The sequence below is a fragment of the Bos taurus genome, chromosome 3, assembly GCF_002263795.3.
Source record: "Bos taurus isolate L1 Dominette 01449 registration number 42190680 breed Hereford chromosome 3, ARS-UCD2.0, whole genome shotgun sequence".
NCBI lineage: Eukaryota > Metazoa > Chordata > Mammalia > Artiodactyla > Bovidae > Bos > Bos taurus.
Window position 1 is genome coordinate 17,350,732 of NC_037330.1, and position 17,593 is coordinate 17,368,324.

Genomic DNA, 17,593 nt, shown 5'->3' on the forward strand with positions numbered 1-17,593 from the left:
GCTGAGTGCAGTTTAGGGGATCCTTTCTAATTACAGGAAGGTACTTCTTTCCTTTAACACTGTGATCTGACCTGTGACAAATCTGTACTACACACTATGTAAATGGCTAACAAGTCAACTGCAAACCAACTGAATGTACAACCTTAGTGCTGGTGCTGAAGTCTCTTCAGAATAGTCATCATGATCTCAAAGTTTGTTTCAGAATTTGCAAGCATCAAGTGTCAATCAGAACTGAAGATGAAACACTAATGAATGTTGAATCCTCATGCTCTAGGTGTACTTCCTTTGTAGAATTTTTGTTTCTCTGCTATTTTTACCATACTGTTCCATTTAAATTTCCTACACGCTAACTTCGTTTGTGTGATTGAAATAAAATTGCAGTATAAAAAAAAAAAAAAAAAAGACCCAAGTTTCCTAAATAAATTGCATCTCATACCTTCTCCACTAGAGGTGACCACAGTCATGTTTCTGAGATCACAGATCCTATAGCCAGCCTTCCTGAGTTCACTCCATGGTTCGGCTGCTTAACAACTGTATGATCTTGGGTAATTTGCTTAAGGTCTCTGTGTCTCATTTTAAGGTCTCATTTTCTTCACTTTAAAAGTGGGAATAATAATAGTACTCATTTTATAGGTTAGTTGTGAGCCTTACATTTATATGTATATATAAAGCACTTAGAACTGTGTCAGCTCACAGAAAGCACAATGAGGATCAGATGTTACTGAGAGTGCATCAGAACTGCTCAGCCCATAAGCATACCTTGTCAATGTGGTTACTTTTTAATCTATGAATTTAATGCCTTGGCCCCTATGCCACTTAAAGAAGCAGTACTTTTTGCATTAAGGTTGTGATAATCTTATACTTTGTACCATATTTAGCCTATATTTCCTAATCCTTCCTGTATTAGATTTTTGCTTTGTTATCTTAAGTTGTCTCCTCTTCGCACTCCTCGTCCTCCCTTCTTCTGTTCTTGTATCTTCTTTTTCTCTTCTTCCTGTTCCTCTCTCCCTCATTCTTTTGGGAATTTAAAGTCTGCTGGAACTACAAGTTGTGTGTTCTTTCAAGCTTATGAGGTACAATTGTTGGACAATGCTACAAATCAGGACTTGATTAATTGTTGGTGGATTGTCTGGACTTGAGAAAGTGATTAAAAATGTTAATAACTAAAATTAATTTCAAAAAAATAAAACTACAGGTCAATATCACTGATGAACATAAATGCAAAAATCCTTAACAAAATTCTAGCAATCAGAATCCAACAATGCATTAAAAAGATCATACATCATGACCAAGTGGGCTTTATCCCAGGGATGCAAGGATTCTTCAATATCCACAAATCAATCAATGTAATACACCATACTAACAAATTGAAAAATAAATGCCATATGATTATCTCAATAGACGCAGAGAAAGCCTTTGACAAAATTCAACATCCATTTATGATAAAAACTCTCCAGAAAGCAGGAATAGAAGGAACATACTTCAACATAATAAAAGCTATATATGACAAACCCACAGAAAACATCATCCTCAATGGTGAAAATTTGAAAGCATTTCCCCTAAAGACAGGAGCAAGACAAGGGTGCCCACTTTCACCGCCACTATTTAACATAGTTCTGGAAGTTTTGGCCACAGAAATCAGAGCAGAAAAAAAAAAAATAATAAAAGGAATCCAAATTGGAAAAGAAGAGGTAAAACTCTGTTTGCAGATGACATGATCCTCCACATAGAAAACCCTAAAGACTCCACCAGAAAATTATTAGAGCTAATCAATGAATATAGTAAAGTTGCAGGATATAAAATCAACACACAGAAATCCCTTGCATTCTTATACACTAATAATGAGAAAATAGAAAGAGAAATTAAGGAAACAATTCCATTCACCATTGCAACAAAAAGAATAAAATACCTAGGAATATATCTACCTAAAGAAACTAAAAACCTATGTATAGAAAACTATAAAACACTGGAGAAAGAAATCAAAGAGGACACTAATAGATGGAGAAATATACCATGTTCGTGGATCAGAAGAATCAATATAGTGAAAATGAGTATACTACCCAAAGCAATTTATAGATTCAATGCAATTCTTATCAAGCTACCAAAGGTATTCTTCACAGGGCTAGAACAAATAATTTCACAATTTGTATGGAAATACAAAAAACCTCAAAAAGCCAAAGCAATCTTGAGAAAGAAGAATGGAACTGGAGGAATCAACCTGCCTGACTTCAGGCTCTACTACAAAGCCACAGTCATCAAGACAGTATGGTACTGGCACAAAGACAGAAATATAGATTAATGGAACAAAATGGAAAGCCCAGAGATAAATCCACACACCTATGGGCACCTTATCTTTGACAAAGGAGGCAAGAATATACAATGGAAAAAAGACAATCTCTTTAACAAAGGATGCTAGGAAAGCTGGTCAACCACTTGTAAAAGAATGAAACTAGAACACTTTCTAACACCATATACAAAAATAAACTCAAAATGGATTAAAGATCTAAATGTAAGACCAGAAACTATAAAAGTCCTAGAGGAGAACATAGGCAAAACACTCTCTGACATAAATCACAGCAGGATCTTCTATGACCCACCTCCCAGAAAATATTGGAAATAAAAGCAAAAATAAACAAATGGGACCTAATTAAAATTAAAAGCTTCTGCACAGCAAAGGAAACTATAAGCAAGGTGAGAAGACAGCCTTCAGAATGGGAGAAAATGATAGCAAATGAAGCAAATGACAAAAAATTAATCTCAAAAATATACACGCAACTCCTGCAGCTCAATTCCAGAAAATTAAACGACCCAATCAAAAAATGGGCCAAAGAATTAAACAGTTTAGTTCAGTTCAGTTGAGTCGCTCAGTCATGTCAGAACTAAACAGACATTTCTCCAAAGAAAGCATATAGATGGCTAACAAATGCATGAAAATATGCTCAACATCACTCATTATCAGAGAAATGCAAATCAAAACCACAGTGAGGTACCATTTCACGCCAGTCAGAATGGCTGCAATCCCAAAGTCTACAAGCAATAAATGCTGGAGAGGGTGTGGAGAAAAGGGAACCCTCTTACACTATTGGTGGGAATGCAAAGTAATACAGCCACTATGGAGAACAGTGTGGAGATTCCTTAAAAAAACTGGAAATAGAACTGCCATACGACCCAGCAATCCCACTGTTGGGCATACACACCGAGGAAACCAGAATTGAAAGAGACACGTGTACCCCAATGTTCATCGCAGCACTGTTTATAATAGCCGGGCCATGGAAGCAACCTAGATGTCCATCAGCAGATGAATGGATAAGAAAGCTGTGGTACATATACACAATGGAGTATTACTCAGCTGTTAAAAAGAATACATTTGAATCAGATCTAATGAGGTGGATGAAACTGGAACCTGTTATACAGAGTAAAGTTAGCCAGAAAGAAAAACACCAATACAGTATACTAACACATATACATGGAATTTAGAAAGATGGTAACAATAACCCTGTATGTGAGACAGCAAAAGAGACACAGATGTATAGAACAGTCTTTTGGACTCTGTGGGAGAGGGTGAGGGTGGGATGATTTTGGAGTATGGCATTGAAACATGTATAATATCATATGTGAAACGAATAGCCAGTCCAGGTTCAATGCATGATACAGGATGCTGGGGACTGGTACATTGGGATGACCCAGAGGGATAGTATGGGGAGGGAGGTGGAAGAGGGGTTCAGGATGGGGAACACGAAAACACTCGTGGTGGATTCATGTTGATGTATGGCAAAAACCATACAATATGGTAAAGTAATTAGCCTCCAATTACAATAAATAAATTTATATTAAAAAATGTGTAGTATCACAAAGCTACAGTCATCAAGCCAGTATGGTACTGGTACAAAACCAGAAATATAGACCAATGGAACAAGATAGAAAGCCCAGATAAACCCATGCACCTATGGACACCTCATGTTTGACCAAGGGGGCAAGATTATACAAAGGAGACAGGATAGTCTCTTCAATAAGTGGTGCTGGGAAAACTAGCCAGCTATATGTAAAAGAATGAAATTAGAAAACTCCCTAACACCATACAAAGTGAAGTCGCTCACTCGTGTCCGACTCTGTGAGACCACACAGATGGCAGCCCACCAGGCTCCCCCATCCCTGGGATTCTCCAGGCAAGAAAACTGGAATGAGTTGCCATTTGTTTTCCAATGCATGAAAGTGAAAAGTGAAAGTGATGTTGCTCAGTCCTTTCTGACTCCTTGTGATCCCATGGACTGTAGCCTACGAGGCTTCTCCATCCATGGAATTTTCCAGGCAAGAGCACTGGAGTGTGTTGCCATTTCCTTCTCCAGGGGATCTACCCAACCCAGGGATTGAAATGGGTCTCCCACATTGCAGGCAGACACTTTACCTTATGATCTACCAGGGAAGGCTATACACAAAGTTAACACCATACACAAAGATAAACTCAAAATGGATTAAAGTTCTAAATGTAAGACCACAAACCCTAAAACTCTTAGAGGAAAACACAGGAAGAACACTCTTTGACATTGTTGTGGTTTAGTCATTAAGTGATGTCCCACACTTTGCAACTCACTGGACTGCAGCAGGCCAGGCTTCTCAGTCCTTCACTATCGTCTGGAGTTTGCAGAAACTCATGTCCATTGGATTGGTGATGCTATCCAACCATCTCATCTTCTGTTGCCCTCTTCTCCTCCTGCCTTAAATCTTTCCTAACATCAGGGTGTTTTCCATTGAGTTGGCTCTTTGCCTCAGGTAGCCAAAGTTTGGAGTTTCAGCTTCAGCATCAGTCCTTCCAGTGAATATTCAGGGTTGATTTCCTTTGGCATTGAGTGGTTGGATCTCCTTGCAGTCCACGGGACTCTCAAGAGTCTTCTCCAACACCACAGTTCAAAAGCATCAATTCTTCAGAGCTCAGCCTTCAAAGAGAAAAGGGAAAAGGGAGCCTTCTTGCACTCTGGTGGGAATGTAACCTGATACAGTCATTATGGAGAACAGTATCGAGATTCCTTAAGAAACTAGGGAATAAAACTACAAGATAACCCAGCAATCCCACTACTGGGCACATACTCTGAGGAAACCACAACTGAAAAGGACACATGTATCCCAATATTCATCGCAGCAATATTGACAATAGTCAGGACATGGAAGCAACCTAGATGGATGGGTAAAGAAGTTGAGGTACATGTATACAATGAAATATTACTCAACATTAAAAGGAACAAATTTAAGTCAATGCTGTGAGGTGGATGAAGTTAGAGCCTGTTATACAGAGTGAATTAAGTCTGAACGAGAAAAACAAATATCATATCTTGATGCATATATATGGAATCTAGAAAATGACATTGATGAACCTAGTTGCAAGGTAGCAAGAGAGATGCAGACATAGAGAACAGACTTGTCACAGTGGGGAAAGGAGAGGATGGGATGAATAGAGAGAGGAACATGGAAACATACATTGCCACACCGAAAATAGAGAGAAAGTGGGCATTTGTGGTATGACACAAGGAACTCAACCTGGTGCTCCGTGACAACCTAGAGAGATGGGACGGCGTGAGAGGGGGCAGGGAGGTCAAAGAGGGAGGAGACATATGGATACCTGCGGCTGATTGATGTTACTGTATGAAACCAGCACAACATTGTAAAGCAATTACCCTCCAACTAAAAATAAATAAATTTTTTAAAAGTTCAATGTAATGAATGTGTAGTATGTGTAGTTGCTATGCTGTGAATAGCAATCTCTACACATACATTTTTTTCCTTTCCAGAGAGTAGTTCAGTTCAGTTCAGTTCAGTTCAGTCCAGTCCCTCAGTCGTGTCTGACTCTTTGCGACCCCATGAATCGCAGCGCGCCAGGCCTCCCTGTCCATCACCAACTCCTGGAGTTCACTCAAACTCATGTCCATAGAGTCAGTGATGCCATCCAGCCATCTCAGCTGCTGGCGTGCTGTGATTCATGGGGTTGCAGAGAGTCGGACATGACTGAGCAACTGAACTGAAACTAAGAACATGTAACATTGTAGGTTCAAAAAATATTTTCTCTTGGAATTTTAGAGGCAGTGCTCTTTAACTCTTCAAGCATGCAAATTTGCTGATGATTCCTTTTCTGCCTCATGACTTACTTAGCCTCTCTTCTACTCATTCCCCAGACAGTCAGCTTCTCTCCTAGATAACCACTGTTACTAGTTTCTAAGTAAAATCTAGCAAACTTTCAGGTAGATATTACATGATTTTCAGAGAGATTCAGAGATTCGGTTTGCTACAAATGCTTCCATTTGTAAAAGAGAAAATATTCATTATATGAAAAATTATGCATTATTAAAAAAAATGAGGACCATTTGTCCTTGAGTCACTTTCTCTGTTATCAAGAACTAATTATCCCCCTTTCTAAGTCAGCAACCTCATTAAGCACCTTTTTCTTAAGAAAGACTAATCCTTCAAATTACAAAACGTAAGTGACAGCCCACAGAATTTATTGGTAAAAATATGTTGGAATCCATTAGTAATTCATGGAGAATGAAAAGCAAGTATAAAATTATGTTGGCAGAACTGTTCTAAGTCATGTATTCCTTAGATAATTCTCTTACTCCAGCAGGTACCACCTAGTTCCTAAGACTTCATCATGAAAAGAATGTTGTGAAAGCACCTAATCCATCCCAAGACATTGCTGTTCCTCCCAGGATTCCTGAAGGGTGTCTGTTTCCTAATGGCGATCCTGGTTACTCCATTGTGCAATCTCAGAGGACTAGGCAGGAACAGCGGTCCTCATCTTGGTCCTCTGAGAGACTGAGAAAGAGATCAGGAGCAGGACACCGTCTAAAGAAGTTCCTACCTCTTCAAACACTCAGGTTATGCCACTGATCTTTTTCTCAACTACATCATCCCAGTCAAGACAGAAACAGAACAGATGCTACACAGTCTTCTTTCAGGAAAGGGCACAACCTGTGAAATCTCCCTCAGGCAGTGGAGAAGGAAGACCTCTGTTACTAGTAAAAAGATGTGGATTCTTCAAGTGCCTTCAAACTGACTCCTTCTAATTAGCAGTGATAACAGCTAGAAAGAAAGATAACAGCTAAGACCCAGGGCAGGAGTCTTAGCGAGAGAGACCTTAGTCTACACAATGTTATTCTTTATAAGAAATGGAGCATTTTTGACATTACTGATCAGTTATTTTGAGTAGTTATTCATAATTATTAGTTTTTCTACCCTTTATAGCTGATATAAATAATTTTTAAATTTATTTTTAATTGGAAGATAATTGCTTTACTATGTTCTGTGGGTTTCTACCATGCAACAATGTGGATCAGCTCTAAGTACACATATATCCCCCCCACCGTGAACCTCACTTCCACCCCAGTGCCCCCCATTCACCCCACTAGGCTGTCACAGAACACGAGGCTGAACTCCCTGAGCTATAAAACAACTTTCCATCATCATCTATTCTGCACAGGGCAATGCCTGTATTTCAGTGCTACTCTCTCAATTTGTACCACCCTCTCCTTCCCTCGGTGTGTTCACAAGTTCGTTTTCTACATCTGCATTTCTATTCCTGCCCTTGAAAGAGGTTCATCAGGGCTATTTTTGTAGATTCCATACATATGTGTTAATATACAATATTTGTTTTTCTCTTTCTGACTTACCTCACTCTGTGTAAAAGGCTCTAGATTTGTCTATCTCAGTTCAACTGACTCAGTTTGTTCTTTTTATTGGCTGAGTAGTATTTCATTGTATACATGTGCCACAACATCTTTATCCACTCATCTGTTGATTGACATCTAGGTTGCTTCCATGTCCTGGCTATTGTAAATAGTGCTGCAATGAACACTAGGGTACACATGACTTTTTTGAATCACAGTTTTCTCAGGGCATATGCTGGGCCATTTGGTAGTTTTACTCCTAGTTTTTTAGTGAATCTCCATACTGTTCTCCATAGTGGCTGTAACAATTTACTTTTTAAAAAAAGTTTTACTGTGTTCAGTTCAGTTGAATTCAGTCACTCAGTAGTGTCCGACTCTTTGTGACTCCACAAATTGCAGCACGCCAGACCACCCTGTCCATCACCAACTCCTGGAGTTCACTCAAACTCATGTCTATCGAGTCAGTGATGCCATCCAGCCATCTCATCCTCTGTCATCCCCTTCTCCTTCTGCCCCGAATCCCTCCCAACATTAGAGTCTTTTCCAATGAGTCAACTCTTCGCATGAGGTGGCCAAAGTACTGGATTTTCAGAAGTGATATATCATTGTGGTTTTGATTTGCATTTCCCTGGTGATTAGTAGTGATATTAAACTCCTTTTCATGTCCCTGTGGTTTTATATATATATATATATATATATATATATATATATATGTCTTCTTTAAAGAAAGCTCTATCCAAGTCCCTTACCTATTTAAAATTAAGATTGTTAAATTTTTTTCTATTATGTTGTAGGAGCTTCTTACATACTTTGGAAATTAACCCCTTATCATATATATGGGGCTTATATTTCCTTAAGCTTTGTAACCAGGAAGAGTTAATTTTGAATTTATGCTAGATCAGCTTCTGTGTTTTTAACCCTCATCTTGCCACCCTTGTTATTGTAAGCATACATAATGGACTGCTTTTGAGAGATAACCTGAGCTGCCCACCTGTGAGGGACTGTAAGGAATCGAATCTAACATATTCCCCCACCTGAGGCTTGCCATACTAGGGGAAATTTGCAAGGATTGAGTAGTCTTTTACTTTGTTTCCTTACCTCCACCCCATTTCTGACCCATAAAAGAACCTGGCAACCAGGCCCCAGCAAGATGATTACTTTGAGGCACTAGCTTGTCATTGTCTCAGCCAGCGGGTTCCCTAACAAAGTCCCTTTCTAGTCTAGACGGGCTTCCCTCGTAGCTCAGTTGGTAAAGTATCTGCCTGCAATGCAGGAGACTCAGGTTTGATTCCTGGGTGAAAAATGAAATTTTTCATTTCATTTTTTTCCTTTTCCTGTCTAGACGCCTCATCTCAGATTCACTGCAGTGAGTGGAACAAGCTTGGACTTGGTAACAGACTATGTCACATGCCTTATATTAGACATTTTGTGTTTTCCATAGCAAAATTTTGAGGCAAGTATAGCTTTTGTCTCTAATTTATAACAGTGTTATTAAGCTGATCTTCAGAGTGGTTGGGAAACATTTAATGTCATAAAGTACTGGTGCCTATAGATGTCTCCATACCCAGGGCACTCAAGGTCCCCCATGGAAGGCTTAGTGCTTAGTATTAGCTGAAGGGTTGCTGTGTTTCAACAAATTATACTAATAAATTCCCGATGGGTTCTATGTCACCCTTAGTTTATTTGTTTAGAGAAAAATATCCATGGATTGAATGGCGGGGTCAATGACTCGTGGAGCTTCATTCCCTGAGTATACTAAGAATTCTGAAAACACACTAAATGTCATTTAAAAAAAAAAAGGCCAGATAGAGTCAATTGAATTAACTGCTGTAGGGTAAAGTGGCAAAGAATATTTGGGGAGTATTAGTGGAAAAGCTTCTTAATGGATACAGCCTAGACATTGAGTCAATTTTGAAGATAATGAGGAGAGAGGAATTTGGGTTTCTAGTAGACTACAAGTTGCTCATGGTCATATGTCTGCAGAGATGAGATCAGTGTATACATCTGCAAAAGTAGAGCTTCAGTAAAGCATCTCAACTTGTGACCTTAAGGCCTGGAAAACTGAAGGATCAAGTTTTCCTGTCGAAATCCATGAATGGAGCCGTGTGAAAACACACCTGGCATGAGACCGCCAACACAAGAAACTAGAAAATTAGGAAAACAATATTGAGCTTTGTGGCCCCAAGTCATTTAATTGTCAATAAAAGGCTAGAGACCAGTGGGGCATGGTGTAAGGAAGGTGAGTTAAAAAAAACTGTGGGTAGTGGTTAAGATATGTGAGGTTAGTAAATCCTAGTCTTGACCATCAAGGGAAACAAAGCTGGGTGTTGGCAGGTGAAATGGAATAGGGAGGAAGTTTTACATAGCAGATTCTTGGGGGCTGGGGACAGGAAGAATCACCAAGTTTGACAATGGAGGAGCAACACTATTGTCAAAGAATTCCTCATATTTCCTAACTGGTGCATAACAATGGCACAGGGAGTATGTGACCAGGTCTCCAGTGAATCACTCTGCACTTCCTTATGAAGGATAAAGAAGTCCATGGACAAGGGAGATTTGTGATATCAGCATGAGTGTGGCAATTTATTTTTGAGATTGCAAGCATGTGGTATTTGGGGTGGGAAACAAGTGCATTGTGCCAGTCCTGGGATGTTCCCCCTGGGTGGAGCTGCCTGGTCCTTATAAAAGGAGTCTCCATCACAGTGCTGTCATTGTCCTGACGGTCATAGGTCTTCTTTGGAGCTTCTGGTGAGCACAACTCTTAGAGATCTTTATGGAACTTGGGTGGTAGGGTTTAATTTGGGGGTAGAAGTGGCTTTAGTTGAAGCAATTAGTGCTCTGTATGGGAAAAAGAAGATAATGAGGGTTTAGGGGTAAATTTTTGGTATTTGGTCATGAATGCGATCTTAAATGTGAGGAGAAAATGGAGTCAGAGGCACAGTCTTAACCTGCGAGAGAGTAGGGGGGATGAGATACTGTGCTACAGCACAGCACACATTAGTTCCAGATGCACCCTTCTCAGCATTTAGTCCCATTGAGTGCCTAGGTTGGGTCTCTGCATTTCTCTCAGAAGCCCACAGTCAGGTCAGTTTGGCCAGCAACCAAGACCTGATGGGAGAAATAAGTAGAGATTTGTTTGGGGATTGGCTACAAGTTTATTATCCAGATTCTTCTTCAGAGTATGTTTGTATTCATACAACACCTGTGTAGGTAATTTTGTTTTAGAAAGAGGTAAAGGAGAGACTAACCAGAAAAGACTGAAGATGTGAGGGCAAGAGATACTAAAAACAAAGGGTGAAGAAGCTATAAAAAAACATAAAGACTTTTTAGGAATCAAGAAGAGCCTTAGGGACGGGCGGGTTGTTGGCGCAGCTAAATGTTCTATCAATCAGACTCTCTGCTATGAGTACTGTTGTCTGTTTGTATTTCAGATTCCTTGAGACCCAGGAAGGATGTCTCAACAGCAGCATCCGCATCCACATCAGCATCAGCATCAGCATCACCATCAGTGCAAGGAGCCCTGCCATCCACCTCCAAAAGTGTGCCCACCCAAGTGCCATGAGCCTTGCCCACCTCATCCATGCCCACCTCCACTGGGCCAGAAGAAATGCCCTCCTGGGCCACCATGCCCACCATGCGAGCAGAAGTGTCCACCCAAGTGGAAGTAACAGACTCATGATCCAGGCTCTTCCATTGTCCTCCCTTTGACCATGGTGATGGACTGCATCTTCCTTAATCTTCCTCCTCAACCGACAGCTGACAGAGACGAGGCTTGCTTTCTGAAGCCAACACCACGTTGTTGGAAGAAGAGCAGCAGGATCATCGCTTGATCTCTCTTTGCCATGTGCCCGTCTGTAATCCGTGTTGTGATCTCTACCCCATGAGCAATTAGTGTGTCTATTCTTTTGCTTCTCCAATAAAGCATATTCATAGCCCATTATGTATTTCTTTCTTTGTTTTTTTTTCTTTTCTTTTTTTTTTGCATATAGTGTTTTTCATCTCTTTTGTCAGCTACAAGTATTCTTCTGAGTGTTCCTTTTAATTCCCATTGGGTTATCAGAATTAGATTTTTCCATCATTGAGTTCAGCTTTGCCTGAAATATGTCTTTTGGACTGGATTCGTCAATGAATTCCTTCATTGGCTTCAGACTTGTTTCTATCTCTATCTTGAAGACCCTGAAAAGAGTTGAATTCTCTCAGTCTCAGATTCTTTATTTGTAAAACCAGTAGGCAAGAATCTATTCAACTCCTTGTACTCATAGAGATTAATATATTCACAAATGTTTCCTAATTATTAACACATGCCAGGAAATGTCTTATGTGCTAGGGACATGAGGATGGTGACTAAAGTCCTTTCTCCATCTAAACTCTTCAAGAGATTTTGCACACGCACACAGACACACACATGTGCACATACAAGGCAAATAATAGAGATGCGGGGGGAATGTTAGAGACAACTGTATAGAAAAGCTCTTCCAAAGTGTCTTTTAGGGCAAAGACCTGAGTGAAGAAAAGAGTGAGCCTTGAGTATCTGGGGTACACTGTACCAGTGAGAGGAGATGGCGAGTGCTGAGGCAGGGCAGAGTAACTGCAGGGAGAACAGTCATCAGAGAGACAATGTCTCCAAATGGGGTTGAAGACATTGGATCTGAAAGATGTATCAAAGATTTTGATAATTCATTCACAGTTTTCCAGCCATACTATGCTGAAGTTCAAAGTCCCAACTTTGTATGTAATTCTCTACCATCACATTTATTTTCTTTTACCTGAAAGTACATATGATCCTGTAAAGATAGTTTTTAAAAATGGTTAAAAGGACTAAGGAATATATGTATACACATAGCTGAGCACCAAAGAATTGATGCTTTTGAACTGTGGTGCTGGAGAAGACTCTTGCAACCCCTTGGACTGCAAGGACATCCAAGCAGTCCATCCTAAATGAGACCAGTCCTGGGTGTTCATTGGAAGGACTGATGCTGAGGCTGAAACTCCAATACTTTGGCCACCTCATGCGAAGAGTTGACTCACTGGACAAGACTCTGATGCTGGGAGGGATTGGGGCAGGAGGAAAAGGGGATGACAGAGGATGATATGGCTGCATGGCATCACCAACATGATGGACATGAATTTGGGTGAACTTGGGGAGTTGGTGATAAACAGGGAGGCCTGGCGTGCTGCGATTCATGGGGTCTCAAAGAGTCAGACACGACTGAGTGACTGAACTGAACTAAACTGATGGCTGATTCACGTTGAGGTTTGACAGAAAACAGCAAAATCCTGTAAAGCAAGTCTTCTTCAATAAAAATTAAATTAATTTAAAAAATTAATCCTTTGCAAAGCAAAACTACATTTTGTGAGAGTGATGATATGAAAGGTAGGTCTATTATTAACAGTGTTCCCATCTTATAGGGAAGTTGACTCCATTAAATTCTATCATGTTATAGTAACAAAATACATAAAGAATTTTATTGTTGTGCTTCCAACACTATAAAGCACTGATTTTATTTTTAAGGGGGTGACTTTGTACTCTTGGATAGGGCTCTGGCCTAATATTATTGACATGATATCCTCCTCGATTTTGTCTTGAAGAAAATAAGAAAAAGGAAAAGAAAAAATAAAATTTTGTTTGATTTCAGGAGAACACGGCCAACATATTCAGAAAGTCCATAAAGCTTTGCTGTATGAAGTGGGTAATCATAGACTGATCTCTTTATTGTCAAGAATCATGAAGTTAAGAAAAAGAATACTACCAACTCTTCAAAAGACGCAAGTTTCCTTATTATTTGCGTCTCATACCTTCTCCACTAGAAGTGACCACAATCATGACTCCTAATAATCACTTTCTTGCTTTTTGTTTATTGTTTTTAAGCATCAGCATAGGAATATCTCTAAAAATTTAGTTAAGTTACTAGCTTTTTCACTACATAAATGGAATTATACTGTATACCGTATCTTTGTCTCTCATCCTTCAGTTGACACTATGTAGCTTTGGCCTATCCACTAGTGAAGTTTAGTATGTCATTGTGTGACTATACAGCACTTCATTTCTCTCCTTGTTGTACTGTTGGTTGACCTCAAAGTTGTTTCCTTTGTGGAGCTGTTAGGAACACTAGGACGTTTTCCTCATGTCTGTTAGTGCACATGTTCACACATTTCTCTAGGGGATGTTCCCGAAGTATCTCACTTCTACTTTTACAGATGATGCCAAACTGTTTTCCAAAGCACTGGCAACAATTCCAGACTCTTCCCAGAGGTGTTGTGTATTTGCTGCTTGTCCTGTGTCTTAATTAAATTAGTTTGTCATTTCCAGACTTTTGAAGGCTGTACCCATCAGGTTTGCATTTTGAATACTCTTTATTTAATGTTAGTGACTTTCAGAAGTTCTAAAAATAACTTTGTTGGCCATATGAAGGCATTTTCTTTGTAAAGTGACTGTTGTCCAGTTTTCTATTCTGTGTCTGTTTATGACTGACTTTATGAGTTATTTACATATTTTGGATACTGATTTTTAATAACAGTTAGGCTAACACATGGCAGCTAAGATTTTCTCCTGTTTTCCTCCAGAAATTGTAGAATCTTAGATCTTATGTTGTAGTCTATGGTACAATTTGAGTTAATATTTATATGGTGTTAGCTAAAGGCCAAGCTTCAATTATTTCTGTATCAGTATCCAACAGTTTGAGTAGCATTTAGTGACAAGGTTATTTTTCATCTGTTGAATTACCGAGGCACCCTTGTTGAAAATCAGTTGACCATGTATGGTGTGGATCTATGTCTGGATGTTCTATTATTGCATTGATCTCTGTGTTTTTTTCTTATGGGATAGCATCCTCTCTTAATTAGTGCAGCTCTATCATGCAGTCCTACAATTCATTCAGCAATTTTGATTTATCTTTAATTTATAGTTGAGAATTGCATAGATATAAAATTTGAGACCGTTAGGCCACCAGCATAGTATGACTGTCAAACTATGAATAAATAATGAAAATCATTATTAAATCTTTGGATCCCAACCTCTCTGACCCCATTTGGAGGCAGTGTCTCCTTGATCACTGTCCTTTCTGTGGTTAATTTCCTCTGCCTTAGCACTTGCCCTCACCTCTCATGGTACAATGTAAACCAGATACACTCAAAGCTCACTCATTTCATCACTCATGTCATTGCCCCAAAAGCCACTTTGGAAGACCTCTTCTCCAAATTTTCTCTAACATATACACACACAGGACTATTATTTGTCTTCTTCATATGTGTGTGTGTGTGTGTGTAAAATGCCCTCAAGAATTTAGATGGACAAGGACGTTGGTCACCATTATCATGTCCTTAACATATGGGTCTGGCAGGTATCAATAATTAAGAAACATTTGTGAATATATTAATTTCTATGAGTACACTGAGTCGAATACATTCTCTCCTCATTTTCTCAGGTTAGGAAACTGAGGCTGAGAGAATTCAGTTCTTTTCAGGGTCCTATAAGGAAGAGAGATAGACACGTTTGAAACCAGTGAAAGAATTCCTTGATGGATCCAATCCAAAACATATTTCAGGCAAAGCTGAACTCAAATCAAGGAAAAGTCTAAGTCCGAAAATCCAATGGGAGTAAAAGGAACACAGAGAAGAATACTTGTTGTTGACAGGAGACATTAAAAACACAAAGTGCAAAAGAAAAATGTAAGAAGAAATGTGCACTCACTAGGACACAGGCTTTATTGGAGAATCAAAGAATAGACACACTAAGTGCTCACAGGGTAGAGATCACATCGCAGATTACAGACGGGCACATGGCAAAAGGCGATCAGGTGATGATCCTGCTGCTCTTTATCCAACAAGGTGGTGTCAGCTTCAGGAAGCAAGCCTTTTCTCTGTCAGCTGTCGGTTGAGGAGGGAGGTTAAGGAAGACGAAATCCATCACCATGGCCGAAGGGAGGACAACGGGAGAGCCTGGATCTTGTTGTTTCTTGGTCCAGATGAAATCTGGTGCTGTTACTTCCACTTGGGTGGACACTTCTGCTCACAGGGTGGGCATGGTGGCCTAGGAGGGCATTTCTGCTGGCTCACTGGAGGTGGGCATGGATGAGGTGGGCAAGGCTCATGGCACTTGGGTGGGCACACTATTGGAGGTGGATGGCAGGGCTCCTTGCACTGATGGTGATGCTGATGCTGATGCTTTTGCGGATGTGGATGTGGATGCGGATGCGGATGGTGAGACATACTTCCCCGGGTCTCAAGGAATCTGAAATACAAACAGCATTGTTAACAGAAAGTCCTATTCTTCCATTAATAGGGAGCCCTCTTCTACCACTTTCCAAAGAAAAATTACTTGCACAAATGTTGTGTGAATACAAGCACACTCTGAAGAAGAATAATCAGGATGTGAAACTTCTAGCCAATCTCAAAAACATCTCTACTAATTTCTCCCTTGAGGTTCTGGTTGCTGGTCTAACTGACTTGACTGTTGGCTTCCAAGGAGAAACGCAAAGGCCCACATGCAGCACTCAGTGGAACTGCAGGCTGAGAAGACTTCATTTGCAATGAATGCAGGGTGCACTGAAACACGGCATCTCATCTCCCTGACTCTCCCTAGGTTAAGATTGTGCCGCTGACTCCATTCCTCTCGTCTCCTTTAAGAGCACATTTAAGATGTCAAGAACAAGATTAAAACTACCCCTAAATTCTCATTATCTTCTTATTCCCATAGAGAGCACTAATTTGTTAAAATACAGCCACTTCTACCCTAAGACTATACCCTACCACACAAGTGCTAAAAACATCTAAAACTGTACGCACCAGAGGCTCCAAATAAGACCTATGACTGAGTAGCACAAAGATAGCAGTATGGTGGTAGAGACTCCTTTTATAAGGACCAGGCAGCTCCACCCAGAGGGAATATCCCAGATCTGGCATGATGCACTTGTTTCCCACCCCAAATACCATGTGCTTGCAATCTCAAAAATAAATTGTCACACTCACGCTGATATCACAAAGCTCCATTGCCATGGACTTCCTCACCCTTCACTGAGGCAGTGCAGAGTGAGTCACTCAATACATTGTCTCAAAGCCCCAGTGCCAGTAGCATGCACCAGTTAGGAAATATGAGGAATTCCTCGACAATGGTACTGCTCCTCCATGGTTAAGATTGTGCTTGCCACATTCCCCAGCTCCCTACGCATCTGGTATGGAAAACTTACTACCCCATTCCATTTCAGCTTCAGCACCCAGCTTTGTCTCCCTCAATGGTCATGACTAGGGTTTACTAAACACACATATCTTAACCCCCACCCACAGTTTTTCTAAATTCCCCTTATACCACATTCTACTGATCTCTGGGCTTTTCTTGACAATTAAAACACTTAACCATGGCCACAAAGTCTATCATGATTTTCCAGTACTAGCAGTCTCATTTCAGCTGTGTTTTCACATGGCTCCAAAATGGACTTGAACAGGACAACATGATCCCTCAGGTTTCTTAGCCATAAGCTCATGCAATAGGATCCCTTCATGAAATTCTATTTTTTCTGCCACACGAGCATGAGTCATTGTGGTCTAGGGTTGTATGATGCTGTTCAGTTGCTCATTCATGTCCAACTCTTTGCGACCCCATGGACTGCAGCATGCCAGACTTCCTTGTCCTTCACTATCTCCCAGAGTTTGCTCAAACTCATTTCCATTGACACCATCCGACCATCTCATCTTCTGTCGTCCCTTCTCCTCCTGCCTTCAATCTTTCCCAACATCCCAACAAGGTTTTTTCCAATGAGTTGGCTCTTCACATCAGGAGGCCAAGATTTTGGAGTCTGAGCTTCAATATCAGTCCTTCTAAAGAATATTCAGAGTTGATTTCCTTTAGGATTGACTGGTTTGCTCTCCTTGGTGTCCAAGGGGCTCTCATGTGTCTTCTCCAGCACCACAGTTCAAAAGCCTCAGTTCTTCAGTGCTCAGCCTTC

General features: G+C 40.2%; 2 long non-coding RNA genes across 2 annotated transcripts; one reads left to right on the forward strand and one right to left on the reverse strand.

Annotated features, from left to right (window-relative positions):
- Positions 1 to 9,851: 9,851 nt before the first annotated feature.
- Positions 9,852 to 11,589, forward strand: LOC100848030 (uncharacterized). The gene is made up of 2 exons (XR_139241.4): positions 9,852 to 10,400; positions 11,084 to 11,589. It is a non-coding gene; the product is annotated as an uncharacterized lncRNA (long non-coding RNA).
- A 3,732-nt stretch (positions 11,590 to 15,321) lies between these two features.
- On the reverse strand, positions 15,322 to 17,370 carry LOC100848441 (uncharacterized). Its single transcript, XR_233871.3, has 2 exons — positions 16,437 to 17,370; positions 15,322 to 15,882 (listed from the first exon to the last, which is right to left on the reverse strand). It is a non-coding gene; the product is annotated as an uncharacterized lncRNA (long non-coding RNA).
- Positions 17,371 to 17,593: the final 223 nt, after the last annotated feature.